Below are 14,993 nucleotides of genomic sequence, written 5' to 3'. Positions count from 1 at the left end.
TTTATGGTACAATTTAGTTCTTTTTTTTTTTTAATTTTTGATTTTTTTTTTTTTTTTTTTTTTTGGTAGAGACAGGGTGTTGCTATGTTGCCCAGGTGGTTCTTGAACTTTTGGGCTCAAGCAATCTGCCTGCCTCTGCCTCTCAAAGTGCTGAGATTATGGGCATGAGTCAGTGTGCCAGGTCTTATTTCTAGTTTTTAAAAAAATTTTAATATTTAAAAATTATTTCTAGTTTTTAAATAAAATTCAGAAATAGGAAAAATTTGACTATTTTAGTCTGATAGAAAATATTCTTAAATACTTCTATCGATTTTTTTTTTTATAGCTTCTTCTTTCGTAGTTATACTTTTTGAGACATAGTAGTTATACTTTTTTCTTTTTGAGACAAAGTCTTGCTCTCTTGCTCAGGATGGAGGGCAGCCACACATTCTTAGGTCATTGCCACCTCCGCCTCCCAGGTTCAAGTGATTCTCCTGCTTCAACTTCCCGAGTACCTGGGATTACAGGTGCGCACCACCAAGCCCAGCTAGTTTTTGTAATTTTAGTAGAGATGGGGTTTTGCCACATTGGCCAGGCTGGTCTCGAATTCCCGGTCTCAAGTGATCCATCCAACTCAGCCTCCCAAATTGCTCCAATTACAGGCGTGATTGACCGTGTCTGGTTGACAGTGTGTATTTCTTAAGAACAAGGGACTAGGCGTGGTAGTTCATGCCTGTAATCCCAGCATTTTGGGAGGCCAAGGCAGGCGGATCACCTGACATCAGGAGTTCAAGACCAGCCTGGCCAACATGGTGAAAACCCATCTCTACTGAAAATACAAAAATTAGGTGGGTGGGGTGGCTCATGCCTGTAATCCCAGGTACTCGGGAGGTTAAGGCAGGAGAATCACTTGATCCTGGTAGGTAGAGGCTGCAGTGAGCCGAGATCATATCACTGTACTCCAGCCTGGGCAACAGAGGGAGACTGTCTCAAAAAAAAAACCAAAAACAAACAAACAAAACAAAAAAAGGGCATTCTTTTATATAACCACAAAATTATCAAAGTCAAGAAGTTAGCATTGATGAAATACTGTTATCTAATCTACAGATTGTATTCAGATTTTGCCAATTGTCCCAACAATGTCATTTCTAACAAAATAAAATCCAGGATTATGTATTACATGTAATGGTCATGTCTATTTAGTCACCTTTAATGTGGAACAATTTTGAGTGTCTGTGTTTTATGTCGTAGACATTTTTTAATATAGACCAGTTTTTTTGTTTTGTTTTTACAGAATGTTCGTAATGTGATTAGATTTGAGTTATATGTTTTTGGCAGGAATGCCACAGAATTTACGTAGTATTCTTAGTGCATTGTATTAGGAAACATATGATATTTATTTGTGCAGTTACTGGTGATATTACTATTACTGTTTTTCTCAGTTTTATTGCATAAGCCTACCAATTTAAAATACTGGTAATACTATTTTGATCACTTGTTTGAGACGGTGTCTTTCTGTTTGGTCTGTGGTAAAGTTATTATTTTTTCTTACCAATTAATTATTATTATTTTTTAAAATCAGGGCTGTGACTACCAAAGAATAGTATTCGTATGGCCTTTCTCTCACCTGCCTTTCTGGTATTATAACTCTTGTCCCAAGTAATTCTGGGAGTCTGCTGGGCTGGTGGGACTTGGCAGGATCTGTGAGTCTCTAGCTAATCCTCTTGTCTTCATTTGGAGCTGTCCTTTCTTGTTGCTAACACTTGCTGTGGAAATATCTCCTGTTGTTGTTACTCATTTATTTATTTTTTTAGTAATGCTTGTTGAGTACCTTCTATGTGCTTGGTATTCTGTAAATTTTTTTATGCATATGAAATAGAATGTATGAATTGCTGACCTGGTGGAACTTAATGTCTGGACAGACAGGCAGTAAACAAACCAATTAATGTCTCTCAGGTGGTGGCCCGGATTCTGAAGAAAAATGAAGTAGGACAAAGAGTATAGGAATGCGAAGCCTGAGGGTGGTTGGGTGAGTTGCCAGAAGTTTGTATTTATAAAAGTTGATAAGGAGCTGGGCATGGTGGCTTACACCTGTAAATTCTAGCACTGTGGGAGGCCAAGGTGAGCAGATCACCTGAGATCAGGAGTTTGAGATCACCCTGGCCAACATGGTGAAACCCTGTCTGTACTAAAAATATAAAAATTAGGCCGGGTGCGGTGGCTCACGCCTGTAATCCCAGCACTTTGGGAGGACAAGGCAGGTGGATCATGAGGTCAAGAGATCGAGACCATCCTGGCCAAAATGGTGAAACCCTGTCTCTACTAAAAATACAAAAAAATTAGCTGGGCATGGTGGCGCGCACCTGTAGTCCCAGCCACTTGGGAGGCTGAGGCAGGAGAATTGCTTGAACCGGGGAGGAGGAGGCTGCAGTGAGCCGAGGTCGCGCCACTGCACTCCAGCCTGGTGCCTGGTGACGGAGTGAGACTCTGTCTCAAAAAAAAAAAAATTAACTGGGTGTGGTGGCACGTGCCTCTAATCCAGCTACTCGGGAGGCTAAGGCAGGAGATTCACTGGAACCCAGGAGGTGGAGGCTGCAGTGAGCTGAGATTGTGCTAGTGCACTTTGGCCTGTGTGACAGAGGAAGACTGTCTCAAACAAAAAAGTTGATAAGGGAAGTCCAGTCCACTCTGATAAGAGGATATTTGAGCAGTGACCTGAAAATAAGGAGTAAGTCATATAAATATATCGGGAAAGAGCACTGCAAGCAGTGGAAGTTGTGAATGTAAAGATCTTGGCCAAGCACAGTGGCCCACGCCTATAATCCTAGCACTTTGGGTGGCTGAGGCGGTGGATCACTTGAGGTCAGGAGTTCAAGGTCAGCCTGCCCAACATGGCGAAACCCCGTCTCTACTAAAAATACAAAAAATTAACTGAGCGTGGTGGCATGTGCCTGTAGTCCTAGTTACTCAGGAGGCTGAGGCAGAATAGCTTGAACCCAGGAGGTAGAGGTTGCAGTGAGCTGAGATTGAGCCACTGTACTCCAGTCTGGGCAACAGAGTGAGACTCTGTCTTCAAAACAAAAAGATCTTGAAGTGGTAACGTGTTTAGAGTGTTTGTATAATGGTACAGAGGTTTGTATGGCTAGAACTGGGTGAGAAAGCTGGTTAATGGTGGGAGGAGAGATGGGAGTAATTCAGCTGGGGTTTTGCAGATTATTATACTGATTTTAGATTTTATTATGATGCATATAGAAAGGCATAACATGGGTTTTGAGCAGAGGATTAATATGGTTTGATTCATGTTTTGGAAGGATCACTCAGACTGCGGGGTGGGAGTAGATTGAAGTGGATCTAAGGTGGGAAACCAGGAAACTATTTAGGAGACCATTGCAATTATCTAAAAGAGGAATTGGTTTTGAGGTAGATAGTAAAAGTTTGGTTTTAAACTGTGTTTATGTAAGATGTTAAGACTAGAAATATAAATTTGGGACATATCAGCCTGAAGATGTTATGAAAAGATGTAAGACTAAATGTTTGTAACAAAGTCATCCTAGTGCTATAGAGGACATGGAGAACACATAGCCAGTGAGATATGAGAACCGTGGGTGATGAGCCAGAGAAAAATGTTTCAAAAAGGTAAAGTCAGTAAATGTGTCAAATAGTGTTTTTAAGAGTGGGACATCACCCTAATTCAACACTGGACTTCAAAAACACCACCAGGCAAGCTATCCCAAAGGTTACTGAAGAAAAGCTAACTGATAAAATGTTTATATCACGTGGTTTATTAAATAAATATACACAGAAGCAAAGGAAATGATAGAGGATAAGTTAACACATTTAGGCTGGGGTTTAAGTAGGATAGAAGGACTGTACTCCCTAAATTCTGGGGTACATAGTGTTTACATGTTTTGCCTTATCAACATTCTTTGCCAGTGCTGTGGTTGTGAGAACGAGAGCCCACATGGTAGGTGCCACGGGCCAAAGATACACATACTCTCAGGAAGATACAGGAACAAGTATGCCTGGTCATGGCGTTAGCTTTCCATCTGCTGAACAGTCATAGGTGTTACCTGTATTTGTTAGTCAGTGCACAGACTAGGTATCACTAATATGTAGCCACATTAAGGTCTCACAAATACTAAGTGTCTCATGTATATTTAATGTATTCTGACTCTTTGGTGCCTTTTGCATATTTGCTTCAAGAATATTAGATAACTCTTGGTCCCTTTTTGTCTGTATTTAATGCATATGTGCTTTGCTTACTTTTTATCTATACATAACACATACAAGCTTTATCTCATTTTGTTTCTCTGTAAGTAGAATTTAATATCCTTAAGCAGAGCAAAAACACGTTTTAATTGAGACTATATCATTGAATTCAGTAATATGAGAGTCATTGGCCTTCTTGAACTGAGAGAGTTCAAGTGAGAATAAAAGAAGGGAAAGTGCAAAAAGTGACTAAATGGAATTCCTATGATGAGTGTTTATGTAAAGAGAAGCCAGGAGATGGGACCTTAGCTAAAAGGGATGTAAAATTGTTGGAAGATTTTTTTTCTTCTTATATTAGATGCTGTATTAGTTATCTGCTGCTGTGGAACAAATTATCTCAAAACATAGCAGCTTAAAGCAACAAACATTTATGATTTCACATGATTTCTAAGGGTTAAGAGTCTGGGAGCAGTAGGTTGGGTTGTTCTGACTTAGAGTCTCTCATGAAGTTGCAGATCAAAGCCATAGCCTGGGCTGTAGTCATTTCAAGGTTTGGCTGGACCTGGAGGATTTGCTTCTAAGCTAAGTCAAATAGTTGTTGGTAGGCTTCAGTTCTTTGGTGGCTGTTGGCCAGAGACCTCAGTTTCTTACTGCATGAACCTCTCTTATAGGCTGCATAAATGTCTTCGTGACAGGGCAGCTGGCTTCAGAATAAGTGATCAAAGAGAGAAAGAGATGGAAGCAATTGTATCAGAGTGCTAGTATATTTTATAATCTAATATTGGTAGTGCATATAATCATTTCTGCCATATTCAGCTGTTCAACCCTAGTCAGATGTAGGTGGGCACAGTCTAAGAATGTAAATACCAGGAGGCACTGATTATTAAGGGCTATCTTAGAGGCTGCCTAACACATGTGCAGAGATTATATAGCATGTTGTGTGCTGATGGAAGTGACTCAGTGGAATGGGAGAATTGGTGATACAAGGAAAATAAATAAGGAAAGAAAAGGGAACAATTGCAGGAACAGAGGTTTTGAGTGCAAGATTAGAGGGAATGAGATCCAGTATCAAGTGGAGAGAGTGAGTAGATAAGAGTAACTATAGAAATTTAGGGGAAAAAGGATATATGGGTCCAGATGTAGGCAGGTTGTTAGATGTGCTGGTTGGAGCATGTGTAAGTTATTTTTAAAATGTTTCTTCTGTTCTCAGTGAAATAGGAAGCAAAGCCATTAGCAGAGAGTGGGCACAGGGAGGAGTTAGAGATTTGGGGAGGGAGAGGTATGTAAAATTTATTCATATGAATGAATATGATATTAGTGGTAATAAGAAAAGTAAACATGGTTGTATGTATGTGTATTTTTCTTCTCTAGGTGTGGTTCAGATTCCTGGGAGCAGGTAAAGAATATGTTAACTCAGGAGTAGCAGCTGCTTTGGCATTGTTTGTTATATGAATCACTGATGATCACAAATATGTTACTGCTGCTTATATCCATGAATATTGCTGATATGTGATACAGTCATGATGAGTTCTGTTAGTTTTGGTGATTCTCTTCTGATGCTGAAGGCACTATCTCTTTTTTTCCCTGCTTCATTATAATGCTGAGTACCGCCTCTACTGCTTAGGTCATTCTTAGGTCTACTTGTTAGGTTGTGGTCATTGACTAGGGATGTATTTTTTGAGGCCAGGATAGTAGTTTTAAGTAATTGAATTGGTTTCTAACATTTAGACATTGGGAAATATTACACATTCAGTATTTCAAGCGTCTTTTGCAAAGTTCTGGTGGCACTAGGGATTTTTGTTGTTGTTGTTGATGATGGTGATGATGATGTTTTAAAAGTGAGGGAGTGTCCCAGGCTTGCCTCAAACTCCTGGACTCAAACAGTCATCTTCTTTCAGCTTTCCGAGTAGCTGCGACTAAAGGCATTAAAGGCATATGCCTGCCCTTGCAGTAGTTTTCACTTTCTTCTAGCACAATCTGCTGGAGCGTAATAAGGCTGCCCCCTGCTAGTAAGGCCTGTGTTCTCCAGTTCACCAGTCTTCTCTCAACCCACTTACTAATTTTTATTAGTTGCCTAGTCCCTGGAGATATTTGAATATATAGTTCCTCATCTGCTTTGAGGGTACTGTCTCTTCTTGTTGATACTTGGGCTGCTGGCGGTCTCAATGTCTATGATAGTAAGCTACTATCGCATCTATGATAGTAAGCTACTCTTTTACTGTAGCTTTTACTTTAGGACACGAGATTGAGTCCACTGGGGACCAGTTCCATGTAAATTTCAAAATGAACCTCGCTCTCTGTTCTGTTGTTTTTGAGTCGTGTTTTGCTCCTTGGACTCTTAACTTAGGATGAATTCTTTCCCAGTAGATTCACTGTTCAGATGAACATAGATTTCTGGAAGGGTACAACATTAGTCCCACGGACGTGCTTACAGCTATTACAAGTTCATAATAAGACCCCTGCTTCAGATGCATATCCTCAGTAATGGAAAATCTACCTTCTTTCTAGGGTAGCTTTGATTTTCAGAAACATTTAAAAAGTCTGAGTCAAGGCAGACATTTAAATAAGATGATCAAGTTGAGTGGTAATGCCAATTAAGTCAACAGGATGTTGTATCTATATAAAGTCATGTAGCAACTCTCCTTGTGTGATTGATTTAACTGGCTCTGATGGCAGTCTAAAGTTATAAATGTTTTGAGACTTTGGTAATGAATACTCATTTAATTCCTAAAACTAATTCATCAGAATTGGAGACTTATTTTATTATAGAGAAGGAAGAAAGTTAGATAAGGAGAGGGAGTTGTTGCTTGGGCATGTGAGGCTTTGTAAGCTTTTTGAAAGCTAGCCTATATGTGACTCACAAATAGGGAACCTGAATAGTTTTTCACCTCTTTAGGTGAATCTTTATGTTGTATAATTAATTTGTTGGTAGTAATTTGAATTCTGTGAACTTTATATATGTTCAAAGTAAAGATGCAAATTATAAAACAAGGTCAAAAATAAATATTGACTTAAAAAAATTATGCTACTACTTATCATTCTCTTGTATAAATAATTTCCCATTTCCCTTTTTAATTTTGGAGTTTCTGCTGTATTATTGATTTTGTATGTTGTATGATTGGAGTTTTTATTGTATAATGTGGAGTATCTTTTCATATGCTTATTTGCCTTTCTTTTTTTTTGAAATAGAGTCTTGTTCTTTTGTTCCCGCTGGAGTGCAGTAGTGCGATCTTGGCTCACTGCAACCTCCATCTCTCAGGTTCAAGCGATTCTTAGCCTCCTGAGTAGCTGGGATTAAAGACACACACTACCACACCCGGCTAATTTTTTATTTTTAGTAGAGACAGGGTTTCACCATGTTGGCCAGTCTGGTCTCGAACTCCTGACCTCAAGTGATCTGCCTGCCTCGGCCTCCCAAAGTTCTGGGATTACAGGCGTGAGCCACTACACCCAGTTTCATTTGCCTTTTGTATATCTTCTTGGATCAGGTGCCTCTTCAGATCTTTTGCCCATCTTTAAAAATTGGATTGTTTTGTTAAGTTTTAAGAGTTCTTGTATATTTTGGATAACAGTTCTTTATCAGATAGGTCTTTTGCAAATATTTTCTCGCAGTCTGTAGCTTGCCTTTTTATTCTCTTGATATAGTATCTCTCACAGAGCAGTTTTATATTTTAATGGAGTCCAGCTTATAAATTATTTTTTTTTGGTTGGTTATACTTTTGGTCTTATACCTAAAAAGTTGTTGCTATGCCCAAGGTTATCTAGATTTTCTCCCATGTTATTTTCTAGTTTTATAATTTTTTTAATTATAAATTTTCTTAATTAAAAATTTAAAAATTTTTATAATTTGCATTTCACATTTGGGTCTATCCATTAATTTTTGTGAAGCGTATAAGGTCTGTCTCTGAATTCATTTTTTGCATGTATGTGTTTAGTTGTTCTGTCACCATTTGTTAAAAAAAACTATCTGCACCATTGTATTGCCTTTGCTCCTTCGTCAAAGATTAGTTGACTATATTTATGTGGGTCTTTTTCTGGGCTCAGTTCATTAATTGACTGACCTATTTGTCTATTCTTTGATTACCACATTGTCTTGATTACTGCAGCTTCATAGTAAGTCTTGACGTTGAGTAGTGTCACTCTTTTGACTTTATTTTCTCTTCAATATTATGTTGGCTCTTCTGAATTTTTTGCCTTTCTGTGTAAAGTTTACAATTAGTTTCCAATATCTACAAAATTACCTGCTGGATTTTTGGTTGGGATTGTGTTGAATAGATCAAGTTGGAGAGAAATGACTTCTTGACGATATTGAGCTGTTTTATTCATGAACATAATTTATTTAGTTCTTTGATTTCTTTTATCAGAGTTTTAGAGTTTTCTTCATAGAGATCTTGGCAATATTTTGTTAGATTTATATCTAAGTATTTTGTTTTTTGGGGGGCGCTAATGTAAGTAGACTTTTGTTTTTAATTTCAAATTCTACTTGTTCATTGCTGGTATATAAGAATGAAATTGGCTTTTGTATATTAACTTTGTATGCTACAGTCTTGCTATAATTGCTTCTTAGTTCCAGGAGTGTTTTTCGCCTTTCTTCCAGATTTTCTGTGTAGACAGTCATGTTATCTGAAAGCAAAGATAATTTTATTTCTTCCTTTCCAATGTGTATATTTTTATTTCCCTTTCTTGTCTTATTACCTGATGTTGAAAGCAGTAATGACGGAGGATATCCTTGCCTCATACCTCATATTTGTGGCCAGGCTTCTGGTTTCTTATCATTATGATGTTAGCCGTAGGTTTTTTGTAGAGTTTATGCAGTTGAGAAAATTACTACTTATTTCTGTTTGGTTTTTTGTGTGTGCTTATTTTGAAACAGTCTCACTCTGTTGCCCAGGCTGGAGTGCAGTGGCACAATATCAGCTCACCACAACCTCCACTTCCTAAGTTCAAGTGATTCTCCTGCCTCAGCCTCCCCTATTCTGTATCATTTTAAAAGGTGCCTCAAGATTCCCATGCAAGAGATGGGGACGATCATCCTTTGAGAGACGTTGGTTTAGAAGAAAGCAAACATGGGAGGACACAAGGAACTTTACAATGTGGATGATGTCATGCTGGAGCTTAGACCGCCGCAGGTATAGGTCATGGGAGGAGCCAGAGCAATGTAGAATGAAGTATGGTTTCTGGTATAAGGCAAGTATCAGATTCACAGTGAGATTTCTAAAAATTAAGACTTTTTATTCCTCTTAATAATGGTGAGGGCAAGCACAGGAAAGAAGAGGCAAAAATGAAATGCTGATGACAAAAGATAATGGTGTGAGTGCCAATAGAAGGTTAGGGGTCCATGCAGATGGAAGCTTGGGTAGTATTGCTAAACAGATGTGCCTCTTCTTGTTCCAGCTCCTCTACTGTCTTCAGGGGTGATTTTTCTGAAGTGCATATCTGTTCATATTATTTTCTGCTTAAAGTCATTCTGTCCCTTAAAAACGAAGTTCAATAATAGCAAGACTCTCTGTGATCCCATACCCTGACCATTTGAATGACTTGCCTTTTTCTCCAGTGTTTGGGGGCTTTCATACATGCTTTTTCATTTATCTGGATTACTCATGTTCCACAAATATAACCTAAATACATAGGAATTAAGCCAGTGTTTACTATTTATCTTCCTATTATTTGGAGATTTGAAAAATCTTTAAAATTTTATTTTTAAGATTAAGGAAATGAACATATCCATCATCTCACATAATTACCCAATTTTAAAAAACTTTACTGAGTCCATCCTTCTGCAGAAATTACCCATTTTTTCGTTTTTGTGACAAGAACAGATAAAATCTACATTAAGCGTGAATCCCATGCACAGTACAAGTTTATTACTTTGAAAAATCTTAATTGATTAAATTTTTTAATTATTAGTAACATATAAGTAGATATGTAAAATAGTTATGCTCTCTGTCTCAACTCTACTTCTCTTTGCATAGGGAATCACTGTTAACAACTTGGTGTGTATCTACCACATCTGCCCCTCGTACTTTCCACCTTGTGTACAGGGGTTTTTAAACTTTATTTTATTTTGTAGATATATGTCCACTGTAGAAAACATCAGTATAAATAAGCTAAGAAAACATCTCCCAGTTGGGCGTGGTGGCTCATGCCTGTAATCCAAGCACTCTGGGAGGCTGAGGTGGATGGATCACTTGAGCTCAGGAGTTTGAGACCAGCCTAGGCAATGTGGTGAAACCCTATCTCTGCAAAAAATACAAAAGTTAGCCAGGTGTGGCGGCTCGCACCTGTAGTCCCAGCTACTTGGGGAGCTGAGGCAGAGGATCATTGAACCAGGGAGGTCGAGGCTGCAGTGAGCCAAGACTGCGCCACTGCACCCCAGTGTGGGCTACAGAGTAAGACTTTGTCTCAAAATAAAAAAGAAAAAGAAAGCAAAGAGAAAGAAAACATTTCTCGTAAGCATACTACCTAGAGTTAAATATGTTTAAAACTTTAGTGTTCGTTCTTCCAGGGTTTTTTTTTTTGGCTTGCTCTTACACATATACAAATAGATATTTTTAATTTAATAACCAATATTATGCACACTCTTCTTAAAATCTCTATCCCTCTATTGTCACTATGGTTTCTCCACACCCCACAGGATCCATTTAGGTACCATGAGTCGCGCTTGTATTATATCTCTTTAGTCTTTATTAATCTAGAACAATTTTTCTGCCTTTTTGTGGTGTTCATGATATTGACATATTGAAGAATCTTAGTTTTTTTTTTTTTTTTTTTGAGACGGAGTTTCGCTCTTGCTACCCAAGCTGGAGTGCAATGGCACTATCTCCGCTCACCGCAACCTCCGCCTCCTGGGTTCAAGCAATTCTCCTGCCTCAGCCTCCTGAGTAGCTGGGATTACAGGCATGCGCCACCATGCCCAGCTAATTTTTTGTAGTTTTAGTAGAGACGGGGTTTCACCATGTTGACCAGGATGGTCTCGATCTCTTGACCTCGTGATCCACCCGCCTCGGCCTCCCAAAGTGCTGGGATTACAGGCGTGAGCCACCGCGCCCGGCCGAATCTTAGTTTTTATAATGTCATGTTGAATGTCTCTCAGTCTGGATATATCTGATTGTTTTTTTGTGATTAGATTTAGTTTAAAACTTCTTTTTTTTTTTTTCTTTTGGTAAGAGTACTATGTTAGTGCTGGTATTTACTTCCCATTATATCACATCAAAAGATGTATAATGTGGCTGGGCACGGTGGCTCATTCCTGTAATCCCAGCACACTGGAAGGCCAAGGTGGGCGCATCACTTGAGTCAGGAGTTTGAGACCAGCCTGGCCAACATGGCAAAACCCTGTCTCTACTAAAAATACAAAAATTAGCTTGTAATCCCAGGTACCCGTGAAGCACAAGAATCACTTGAACCTGGGAGGTGGAGGTTACAGTAAGCTGAGATTGTGCCACTGCACTCCAGCCTGGGCAACAGAGCGAGTTTCCATCTCAAAAAAAAAAAAAATGTATAATGTCAATTTATTGCACTATTGGTGATAGTTTAGGTGGTGTCAACCACAGACCTTTTAATTTTGAGGGTTGTTTTTTCTTTTTGTAATTAATGGGAAATCTGTGGGGTAATAACTTTGAGACTTTACATATGCTGTTCTCTAGGAACTTTCCACTTAATAGTTTTAGCATCCTTGTCAAAGTCACTGGTTAAAGTTACACTGATTGCATATGTGGGCTGCAAGATGGAGATTTTCTAATTCTGTGATTCCTCCGACATTTACTAGGAAGCATTTACTGTGTAAAGAAATTCTCTTGCCCTTTTTTTCCTTTTCAGTATTACTGTGAGCTCGTGTGTTAGAATCTATTATCTGATTGCTCTTTTTGATACTTAGATTGTCCAAATTTGACCAGTGAGAGTCCTTTAAGCAGGATCTTGTATATACACAAACACCTCTCTCTCTCACTCTTTCTCTGTATCTCTCTCTCTGATCTATCCACCATTTTTCTCTCTCCACCTTTAAATAAATGGGATAAACCCCAAAAATATTTTTCTACAACTTGCTTTATTTCACTCATCTGTTAATTCTGTAATTCTTTTCATGTCAGTGTATATAGGATATTTTATTCTTTTTAATGATACATAGAATGGCTCAACCATAATGTATTTTTTTGTTTCTAGTTCTTCACTTATATATAGTGCTGACAAACATGTACCATGTATATTTATGCAATAATTTCTGTGGGATAGATACCTAGAAGTTTAGTATCTTGTGGCCATTTGCATTTTATTTTCTGTTACCTGCCTGTCATTTTCTTAGTCATTTCTCTTCTTTTTCTTTTTTCTGTGAAAACATATACATATATTTCGAATTAACCAGCTGAACTGTTTAGATGATCCCAATTTTGTTGGCAACATCCAAAGCATTGTAATCAGGAGCCAGTTAAACCTATGACTTCTTCTCTCCATCAGGCTGAGTCAAGGTGTTGACCTTGGCCACATCACTGTCATAGAGCTCCTTCACAGCCCGTTTGATCTGGTGCTTGTTGGTTTTAACATTCACAATGAATATAAGTATGTTGTTGTCTTCTATCTTCTTCATGGCAGACTCAGTGGTCAGTGGAATCTTGATGATAACATAGCGGTCAAGCTTGTTTCTCCTGGGGGCGCTCTTCCGAGAATATCTGGGCTACCTCCAGAGTCTCAGTGTCTTGGACTGCTGGAAGGTGGGTGACGTATGGATCTTCTTTTTTTTTTGTGGCTGTGGACACCTTTCAACACTGCCTTCTTGGCCTTCAAAGCCTTTGCTTTGGCTTCGGCTTTAGTAGGTGCAGGAGCTTCCTTCACTTTGGCGCCATCTCGTGAAAAGCATATTTATTTCTTGGCCAGGTGGGTGGCTCACGTGTGTAATCACATCACTTTGGGAGACCGAGGCATGTGGATCACTTAAGGTTAGGAGTTCAAGACCAGCCTGCCTAACATGGTGAAACCCTGTCTCTACTAAAAATACAAAAAATTTGCCAGGCGTGGTGGCGGGTGCCTGTAATCCCAGCTACTTGGGAGGCTGAATCAGGAGAATCGCTTGAACCCAGGAGGTTGAGGGTGCAGTGAGCTGAGATCGCACACCATTGCATTCCAGCCTGGGCAACAACAAAGAAACTGTCTCAAAAAAAAAAAAAAAAAAGAAACAAGGAAAAACTTAGTCATTTCTTAATAGGTTCTTTTTGTCTTTTTCTCATTGACTTAATGAAATTCTTTTTTTAATGTTCTTTGTTATATGTGTTGCAGATATTTTCCATTCTTGCAAATATTTTTTATGTTTTCCATCCTGTTCTGTTTCCTTTAACTTTGTGCTTTTTTTTATTGTTTATAATTTTCTATACAGTTAACATCTGTAGATTTTTTTTCCTTAACTCTATTGGGACAAATTTTTAAGTTTCAAAATGAGTTTTTATCTAAAACTCAATCCAAAGAAAGGGAAATTTTAAAAAGTGTGCTAAGAAGCTAGTGTTGCTAGAGTCTTCCATTTTTAAATTCAGTTGCTTACAGTCACTGACTTCCGTATTGTAATTCAGCTGTGCAGTTTTTAGAAAACATCTCATGGTTAAATGTGAACTTCATGAATACTTTATTTAGAGAAAACTATTTGTCCATCCTAATATATGAATGTTAAATAAAATGTGGAAAACAGAGAACAGAGAGAAGAAAAAACACATTTCTAATTGTCCTGATATCCAGACAGCCATAGTATTTTGTTGGATTTTCTTTATCTTCTTTTTTTTTTTTTTGGAGAAATATGCTTATTCTCATGTAACGGCATACATAAAGTTTTTAAGATTTTGCTAAAAGATAGTTTGCCAAATTTTGCTTATTGAATTTATAGTTGTATACTGTAATTACTTTTCAGAATGCTCATGTCATCTAAATCTCTTTTCTTTTTGAAATTTGAGGGCTATAATGTGTCACTTAGTATAAATATCTTTGTGGCAAGATCTTCTAATACTAGGGTACCTCTGATGCTGGTATCACTTATCCTGATATCCTGATTGCAGTGTGTCTGAAGGAAAATATCAGCTATATGTTAGTACGTGTCAGAAGTTAGGTAGTGTACTTACCAGTAGTTGCCCTCAGGTTTAGTTGCTAGTCATTTAATGAGAGAAGGCTTACCAAGAGATGTTCCCCCCTCCGATTTATTTTTCAGTTTACTGTTAGCCTAGCCTAAGGCCATTTTTGTTATTTAGTATATACAAAAAGACATCCTTAGGAGAGTTTATTGGATAGTAAAATATGTTCAAGTTATAACCATTCAGTACTTTACTTCTTTCATGCTTTAGGACAGGGGTCCCTAACCAGGTGGTACCGGTCCTTGGTCTATAAGGAACCAGGCCTCACAGCAGAGAGTGAGCGGCTTGTGAGTGAGCATTACAGCCTGAGCTCCACCTCCCATCAGATCAGTGGCAGCATTGGATTCTCATAGAAGCGTGTACACCATTGTGAACTGCACATGCGAGGGATCTAAGTTTCATACTTCTTAATGAGAATCGAATGTCTGATGATCTGAGGTGGAACAGTTTCATCTAAAACCATTTCCCTGTTCTATCTGTGGAAAAATTGTTTTCTGTGATACTAGTCCCTGGTGCCAAAAAGGTTGGGGATCACTGCTTTAGGATATATTTCTGACACGTATCATGCATGTTGTAAGTACCTTCTTTCTCTTATTACTCATTTTAAAATCTATTTTATTGATGAGTTTCATAGTCAACTATTAAGTACAGAAAAAGTGTTTTAAGTTTTTAAAAGGCAACATTTATATACCTGTTTTA

The 14,993-nt window shown here is 38.2% G+C and overlaps 1 protein-coding gene across 9 annotated transcripts in view; it reads left to right on the top strand.

The window, feature by feature from the left end:
- The window catches only part of PHF14 (PHD finger protein 14), a 191,642-nt gene that overhangs the window by 18,709 nt on the left and 157,940 nt on the right, over positions 1 to 14,993 (top strand). The window lies entirely within an intron of this gene.

The sequence above is a fragment of the Aotus nancymaae genome, unplaced genomic scaffold (assembly GCF_030222135.1).
Source record: "Aotus nancymaae isolate 86718 unplaced genomic scaffold, 86718_ANA_hifiasm-v0.15.2.pri h1tg000025l, whole genome shotgun sequence".
In the NCBI taxonomy this organism is placed as follows: domain Eukaryota; kingdom Metazoa; phylum Chordata; class Mammalia; order Primates; family Aotidae; genus Aotus; species Aotus nancymaae.
This window is presented reverse-complemented; position numbering and strand designations above follow the sequence as displayed.